Source organism: Macadamia integrifolia, chromosome 2 (genome assembly GCF_013358625.1).
Source record: "Macadamia integrifolia cultivar HAES 741 chromosome 2, SCU_Mint_v3, whole genome shotgun sequence".
Classification (NCBI taxonomy): Eukaryota; Viridiplantae; Streptophyta; class Magnoliopsida; order Proteales; family Proteaceae; genus Macadamia; species Macadamia integrifolia.
Genome location: NC_056558.1, coordinates 13,594,995 through 13,604,400, shown reverse-complemented (window position 1 = coordinate 13,604,400; position 9,406 = coordinate 13,594,995).

Below are 9,406 nucleotides of genomic sequence, written 5' to 3'. Positions count from 1 at the left end.
TAATAAAAACAAAAAATAGTCCAAAATTCATTAAAAAATCAAATTTTGCATAATTTTGTATAGATTTATATAAAAAATAAAATCCAAACCATATCAAAAATAAAAAAACAACTTGATTATAAACCGATATAAGAAACTAAAGTCAACTGAAATCAAACCACACCAAAACTGTGGAGATCTCAAAAGTAATCTACTCTTTATAAATATCAAAAAATATATATATATGATGTATAATGTAATAAAGTCAATACAATAGCTAATAGCAAAGCACCGCATGTCATAACTAGTTGTATGAGCTAGACTTATGTAATGAATTTTTTTATTGGTTTGATTTCGATTTCAATATTTTTACACTGAAATCGATTCAACTCAAAGAGAAACTAGGCCGAACAAACCCATTGACACCCCTACTGTCAAGTATCCCAAAGCATGGTTCTAGCTTGTAAGTATTTGTATTGTATAGGCCGTAATATATCAGTATCGGTTGAGACTCATACTAATACTTGACCAATTTGGATCTATTGCCAATATCTTTTGAGGGGTAAAACTATTAAAAAAAAAAAACTTGTAAAGATAAAAGTGACTGATTTGCACTGATCCAAATCGATTATAGTATCGTTTTAGGGGTAAGAATGACTGATCTGCACTGATCCGAATTGATATCACTAATAATATCAATACCAACACCGATACCCATGTTGTCCTAAAGACTATCCGAAAAAAGATAAATGCGGGAAACAATGCAGGCGAAAATATGGAACCCCATAAATTTAACTACAATTACGAAACTGCCTCCAAGAACGAAAGCTTCGTAATTCCCAAAGTAATCCAGTGTATTAATTAATTTTTGAGGGATTATTAACGCAAGCGTAATTATGAGAAGAGATGGGCCCATGCGCAAAGTAGCTCGACAACTGGACAATCAGGCCCACCCACAACAGTGCGGAGAAAGACAGAAAAGGCTAATCTGCGCCATCAAACCCCATGCGACGTATCGGATACCTTTTTGTATGACCTCATACGATCTGAGAACTGAAGAGTGGGCCCTCTTTGGAGGAACTGTTTAGCCTCCATGATAGAGTCGGGAGGATGAAAGGGTCGAAGATCAAAAAGGTTTCAACTTCACATGAGGGCGTCCTCATTGAAAAATCTATAAATCCTTTGGTCGTTCTCCCCATCTGTTTCTCCACCTGTCATACCCACTTTTGGCGCAACCGTTAAAACATGCCTGTCTCGCTTTCTCCCCACTTGGCCCACCAGGCCCGCAACTAGTACCCTTTCCTTCTCTTTGGGACAGTGATATTCCAAATATGCCCCATTGTTTTGTCAGGTTTGTCGTCTGATTTAAACTTGATGGGGGTATTTTGGGGAAAAAATAAAGATAAGAAACGGCGAGGGGCGAGGGCACGACAAAGAGAGAGAAGAGAGCGGACAACCTCTCACAGGAAGCTGACTACTCAACCCACGGGGTCATGCTTTTGGTAGTTACCACCAAGGAAGCACATGTTGGACCCCACCATAACAGAAGAAGTTAAGACTCGAAGGGGACTGATCTGGCAAGCTTTGTTCGTACGCTCTTTTTTTTTTTTTTTTTTTTTGGTTCTTTTCTTTTAGTGAGGGAGATAAGTATACAGTGGATATTATGTATATTAACGGATAGCACCAATGGGATCACATGGTGAGGTATCCTACAAGAAGGTTTGCAAACAAAATATTAAAAAAAGAGTAAAAAACCTAAGGACTACAAAATTACCATCACACCCCCTATTAGATGTCTGGTTGCACGCTCCCATTGGTCTCTCACACTGGTGTAGGGTTCATGTGATTAGGAATTTTTTTTTTTTTTTTGTTCGTTCGCTTGTCTCTAGGCATAAACACAATGTGTAGTTTTCTTTTCTCTCAATATCCCTCCTCCTATCCTTCACAAAAACTAACGACACGCCTTAACTAGTTATCACCAACAAGAAAAAGGTTGCCATTTTATGCTTTTTATTTCTCCAAATGTGATTGGGAAGGGGGAGATGCATAGAGTACAATCCGGCATTACCCCTCTCTCAACAACAGTGACAAGGCAAGGTGGAGAGGTCGTGAGTAGAAAGAACATTGTTTTGAGTAATTTTGTAGAATTCATTTTTATTTTCAGTAATCTAGTTAAGCATAAAATTTAGAGATTGTACCCACAAAAATTATTTATCAATTTTATAAAATAAAATCTAATTTTAGCTAATCTTGTAATTTTCCTCATCCCTACCTCCAAGAGGCAAGATCGTCTATCAGGATGGAGTGCCACCCCAACCCAAAAGGTTATTATACCCAACAGAACCTTTGCCCCAGAAAGAGTTGGTCTCCAATGATTTTGATCTGATTTTTTCTTTTCCTTTTTTTTAATATTTTTTCAGTGAAAGATTTTTTCAAAATCTGAATAGAGCACAAAAGTTATAAAACGAAAGATGAGTGTGGTCTTTGTAGAGGACATAATTAACTGTTTGAGATTTAAAATGTAACCGCAAGCGTATGGATCAGTGTAGCTACGGGTCGAACACAGGGAGAACAATCACTTTATTTTTTTATTTATTTTAATAATACGAAAGTGAACCGATTAATGGTTGTGATCTAATTCTAATTACCGTCCTAAACATATGTATCTAAAATAACGTCATAACCATTAGTCATCTAAGAATTTAAAGACGCAAGCCACGCAATTAAAATTAAATAAATAAATAATTGAAAATAAACAACCCATGCAATTAAAAAAAATAAATAAATAAAGGAAAAAAATACTGAAATAAAAATAAAGTAAAAAAAAATGAATAAAGCTAGAGAGAGACTCACAAGTAGGTTTCTCTACTTAGCCCGAGGGATGCATCATAATATGAGTTTCCGTACTTGACCAGAGAGTCACTCTTACAAGGGTTACTCTACTTGGCTTTAGGAAAAGGGAGACAATTAAAACAAAAACAATAAATTGATGGTTCTATGGCTAGGAGGGGCAAAGCCAAGACATACACTAGCCATGAACCTTGGGGGAAAGGGATAGCAATAATGTAACGACTGAAAATAAAAATCCTAAATTAAGAAAGAAAGGGTAGTCAGAAGAGGAAATGAGAGGGGGGAGAGAAGACTACTGAAGGAGCCTACTTACTTGAATCAATGTTTGAACTTGAAAAAAAAAAATTGTTCCACGGCTCGTGATCTTGTCACCTAGATCTAAGCCTAGAACTATAACTTAAAAAAATTACAACTCAATTGCATAAATCATAAACATAAAAAGGCTGAATAAGAATAAAAGAGTGTTTGCATTAATTGACATAAAAAACTATTACAAAAGTGATTAAAGCAAAAATAGAGAAGAACTAAAACTAAAGAGTGAGAGAGATAGAGAGAGAGCAACTAAAAAAAACCTAGAAGAATGAATTATCTCTCCTCCTCTTACATGAGTTGTATTTATAGGGAATGGGAAGGTAGGGTAACAAATTTCTCTTTCCTAAAAGAGAGAAACCCACAATTGATAGTAAGATCTTTTGAGTCCAAAAGTGCTAAGATGGAGGAGAGAGAAGAGAGAAATAAACTTGGAAAAATTTCCTATAATTTTTTTGCTTATTTTCTTTTCTTTTTTTTCTAATTTATTTTTCTTCTTTTTCTCCCTCCAATGGACGATTTTCTTCTTGCTTTGTGTGATTTGGACAATATTTTGGTGATGATGTGAAGGAGAGAGAAGATTTGGACAATCTTTATTTCTCCCTTTTTTTTTCTTCTCTTCTTGCGCAAGAACCCTTCCACGATTTTTCTTGCTTCTAATTTGATGTGAAAATTTCATCCATGCTCTTAGTGCTTTAAGTGAGTGAAAAGCAAAAAATCTTCAACAAAATTCTCTAAAAAAAACAACCATGAGATTCGAATTTGAGACCTCTTGGTGAGCAAGGGAATTTTGCACACCATAGCTCACCAACTACACTAGGTAGTTGTTGTTACAAAAAATGAATCTTCAATCATTTAAGAATGTGATCCATCGATCCTTGTTGGCATTTGGAGTATTCCTTGTACCTCTGAGACAATTGCAAACGGGCTGGTTCTGCATCTCGGTTCAGTTCTGATCCATTATTCTTTTTCTGGTCTGAAAAGAATAATCACTTGTACGAGTAACCAAACGAATGCGTACTTTTAATTGGACACGTCCATCTTGCTCATAATTATGTCCTCTTCGCAACCATGAAAAGAAATAGGACCTCTTTATGTGTAAAATTGGAGATATAGCATCCGATAGTCCTTAAGGCCTTGAAAATATAAAACCTGCAAAAAGAGAGTAAAACCCAAGGTAGCTCTATTCTAAATATGTAAAATGCATGTTTTACTACCCTAGATTTCACATATAAATGTGCTCATCATTAACCTTCATCTTTGCTTCCGTGCCGATCTTGCTTACCAGCAAATTCACCTTTTCTATATGGTTCCTCTCACACCGCAGTTTATTCTCTTCACCTTCCTTCTGGTTAGGTCCATTCCACAATAATTATCAATGTCAATATGAAAAAAAAAAAATCAGCTACCGACTTGTGTTTCTATTCCTAAATATAGGTTTGCACAAAAAGCTATCTTATCCTATGTTTTGAAGATGTATCCATGTCGCATATTGATATACCTATACACCGAGCACATGGACCAACTGCTAGTCATATGGTCTCGCATGTCCCACTGAGCACATGGACCAACCACTAGCCATATGGTCGTACATGTCCCACTGAGCATATGGACCAGCCATTAGCCATATGGTCGTGCATATCACACCGAGCACGCGGACCAACTGTTGGTCACAGGGTCGAACATGTGACACCTCACCCTCATGAGTCAAACAACGGTCGAGGGGGTTGGGGTGCCTCAAGCACTCCCATGGGCCCCTCATACCCCATGGATTGATGATCCCTCAGAATGGCTAACCATAGTCAAACGGTTTCTTAACTTTAGGTCAATAAGACCATGATACACCTCACCCTCATGAGTCAAACAACGGTCGAGGGGGCCGGGGTGCCTCAAGCACTCCCATGGGCCCCTCATACCCCGTGGATTGATGATCCCTCAGAATAGCTAACCATAGTCAGACAGTTTCTTAACTCTAGGTCAATAAGACCATAGTAAGGTTTACTTGACCATCAAGCAAGTTAACCATCATCGTCCCTGGTTGAGTTAGCTGTTGAAGCGTCTAACCATGGTCAAGTAGACTGTTAAAGAAGGATTAACTTGGGTTGAGTTAGCCATTAAGATATGGTGCCAGGTTGGCAACCCCGGGTTGATCTAATCTTACAAAGAATAGACACGTGGAGATGCTCTAAGGAAGATGGACCAATGAAGCGAGGACCCTAACTTCCTATATAAGGAGGATTCACTCCCCAGCGCGGGTAACACTCTCAATCATTTGAATATCTTCATCAAGATGATTACCCTAAGGTCTAACTTGAGCATTGGAGCCTAGTCCCGAAGCCTCATCCGGGCCAGCAACTAATCTGTGTTGTGCAAGTCCAAGCAGATTGGGATCGAGCACCAACAGTAGCGCCATCTGTGGAAATTCAGACAAAAATCTATTCAAATATGTCAGCACGATTGAGAAATGTGGGATGACAAAAACTATCAGAACTTATTCAAGGAGAGGAGGACCATCTTTAGGCCTAAACCCGCTAGGGGACTAGCATGAGGCAGTAGGAGAGGAGGTAGAGCAAGATCCCGTTGTCGAGGATGCGGCCAACATTCAGGCATCGAGAGGCATCCCTCTGCCCCCTCAGGTAACAACCCAACAGTTCAACGAGTTGCGGGGTCAGGTGTTGGGATTGGCAGAGTTAATCCAGAAGGCCTCAAGAAATTTTGCTAGGCCACCCTGGCTGACGAACCCAACCGCCATAATCATGGAGATTCAAAAAGGGCAACCGACGACAACTCAAGTTCATTAGATGAAAGTCCCAGCCGAGGTGGCAGCCCTGGATCCCTGGTGAAAAGGGAGGAGGAGATCCCGTCTCAACTAGAGAAGAGAAAGGAAGACCCTAATCGACGTAGTTTCACATATCCTTCCGGAAAGGGTAGGGGTGAACCGCCAGGTCGTAAGAGGAGAGCCAGTAGTAAGAGCCCGAGGGCAGGGCAGGGGGAAGGTCGTGGGCAATGTGATCCATGCAAGGAACCCCAGGCCCAGGCTGACTCACAAGAGACACTGTTGGAGTAACAATTAAAAGAGTTGCAGGCAAAGGTTGATCGGATGATGGAGGGAGAAGATGGGAGAGTCATCCTGGACCTTGAGAAGTTTGGTCAGAGCTCGTTATCCGAGGAGATCAACCGCATGTTCAACTTCCAGAGAATTTTAAGATCCTTATGTTCTGAATTTTTAATGGAACTAAAGATCCTTATAAGCATCTACAGTCATACCGGTCGGTCATGAGCATACAAGGGGCATCGGAAGCATTGCTCTATAAGGTATTCTCGGCATCTCTGGAGGGCCTGGCTACGACCTGTTTTCGTGCTTGGAACCAGGGTTCGTACGTGACTTCAAGCAGCTTAGTAGGAAGTTCATAGATTACTTTAAAGGGAGTAAAGAACATCAAAAAACTTCCTTGGATCTTATGGAGGTGAAAAAATGGCCTAGCTAGACTCTCCGACAGTTTGTTCATGATTTCAACTTAGAGAAGCTCGAGATAAAAAACCTGGATCCTACGGTCGAGTTCATGGCCTTAAAGAGTGGGGTGCGGGAGGAGCGATTAAAGTTTTTCCTCTCCAAGACTGAGCCTAGATCCCTGGTGCATCTAAGAGAGAAGATTCGCAAGTATAGCAATGCTGAAGAACTCACTATTAATTGGCCCGACGCAAGCCCCCAAGTTAATCGACCAAAGGGTTTCAAGCAGAATGAGAAATGGCAGAGCTATAGGCATAAACGCCCGAGGTCCTGTGATCGAGCAAGCCCCAGGGGAAATCGTGAAGTCTATACGACATTAAACACTACTATAGAGCATGTTCTGATGAATATGAGCGAGGAGGAAAGAGCGAACATGAAGGCACCAAGGCCCCTGGGTAAGTCCCCTGAAGGTCGTGACAAACGCTGGTATTGTGACTATCATAAAGAGCACGGCCACTCGATCAACCGTTGCAAAGACTTAATGGTGGCAATTGAGGAGCTCATACAGAAGGGATATCTGAGGAGGTTTAGGGCAAGAGAAGAAGGAGATAGAGGAAGAGAGGTTCTGCAGTGGAGGCGGGACCTAGGTCATAAGGAAACGGGTTGTGATGACTCTCGACACCAGCGGAGATGTTATAGAAGCCCTGGTCGAGGGGTAGGGTCACGTTAAAGTAACGAAAGAAAGAATGAACGCTCATGTGATCAAAGGGAGGACCAACCTGCCTGAATCATCATGACCATTTCTGAGGGGCCCGTAGGAGGAGGTGATTCCAAAAACAACAAGAAAGAGCTATGCTCGAGAAGTGTTTTACACTGAACACCCGATCGATTTGGTCAGGACTGGCCACGTCATCACTTTCGATGATAAGGATGCAAGGGGAATACAATTCCCTCATGATGATGCCATGGTTATAAACCTTCGAATAGGGGCGTTCAAGGTTGAGAGGGTGCTGGTTGATAACGGTAACTCAGCAGACATTATGCTCTGGGAAGCATTCCAGAGAATGGAGCTGGAGGAGAAATACTTGAGGCCGGTTACCACCCTGCTGTATGGCTTCACAGGATCACCTGTTCAACCAAAAGGGATGATAGAGCTCCAGATCCGCGCTGGTTCAGGTGAGTTGCAAAAGTCTGCTATGGCTAATTTTTTGGTGGTTGATATTCCTTCAACATATAATGTCATCTTGGAAAGGCCAAGCCTCAACAACATCAAAGCAGTAGTCTCCACTTTCCACCTCAAGATGAAGTTCCCAAGTACCGTAATAAAGTTGCACCCAAGGATCGCAATAAAGGCCCAAGCATTGGAGATTTCTTGGTCGAGTGTACAATCGCACAAAGGGAGGAAGAGCAAGAGCAGCAGGCCAAGAAGAGAGCTAGTCATGAGGCCACGACCTCAAGGAATCTGTTCATGGACGAATCATCAGGAGCAGAACATTGCGGCGCTGGTATGATCTTGATTAGTCCTACGAGGTTCCAAGTACAATGAGCCCTTCGCTTGGCCTTCCGAGCGTCCAACAATGAGGTAGATATGAGGCTCTTCTGGCAGGCATCAAGTTGGCTCGTTCATTAGAAGTACGAAGGCACTCCATCCATAGTGATTCTCAGCTGGTCGTGCGGCAAGTGATAGGAGAGTACGAGGCTCGAGCTAATCGTATAGGAGAATATGTGAAAACTGTGAAAAATTTGCTAGCAACATTTGAAGCAACAATCTTCACAAGGATTGCACACTCAGAGAACACCCTAGCAGACGCATTATCAAAACTGGTCACCTCACCATGCTCGGATATAAACCCTCCCATTTACGTTAAAGTAGTGCCTCAATCCAGTTTGGTCAAGCAGGATGTAATGTAGATTGCTGAGGACAATGATTGGAGAAGCCCGATCATATCCTTTTTGAAAAAAGGAATGCTACCATCCGACCCCAAAAAGGTGCGCCAAGTTTGGCATAGATCGACCAAGTTTGTGGTCACTGACAATGGTTCTCTGCTCAGAAGGTCCTTCACGGGACCCCTCCTTAAATGCCTCAATCGTAATGACACATATTATGCCCTAAGGGAGGTCCACGAAGGAATTTGTGGCCAGCACCTTGGCGGTAGGCCTCTGGCCCACAAAATTCTATGGCAGGGATTGTATTGGCCAAGGATGACAAAAGACTCCATAGAGTATGTGCAAAAATGTGCAAAATACCAGTACTTTTCTCCTGTGTCCCGATGACCTACAACCAAACTAAGTACCTTGAGCAGCCTAGTACCTTTTGCTATGTGGGGGATGGATATATTGGGGCCCTTTCCAACTGCGACGAAATAGCTAAAGTTTGTGATCTAGCAATTGACTACTTTACCAAATGGATCGAGGCCAAACCTCTGGTGACCATCACCGAGGTAAAAACGTCTGCCTTCTTCAAGAAGTCTGTTATCTTTTGCTTTGGGATACCTCGCATCTTGATCACTGATAATGGTAAGCAATTCGACAACAGAAGTTTCAAACAATTATGTACCGAGCTGATGATTGACCATAGACAAACGGCGATGGGATACCCGTAAGCAAATGGTCTGATTGAGAATGCCAACATAACCCTTCTTCAAGGACTCAGGAAGTGATTGGATGATGCAAAAGGTCTCTGGGCAAAAGAATTGTCAAGTACAATCTAGGCACACAGAAAGACAGAAAGGGTCGCCACCGAAGAAACACCCTACTCATTGACATACGGCACTAAAGCGCTGAGTCCAGTGGAAGTAGAAGCAGTATCACTGCGGG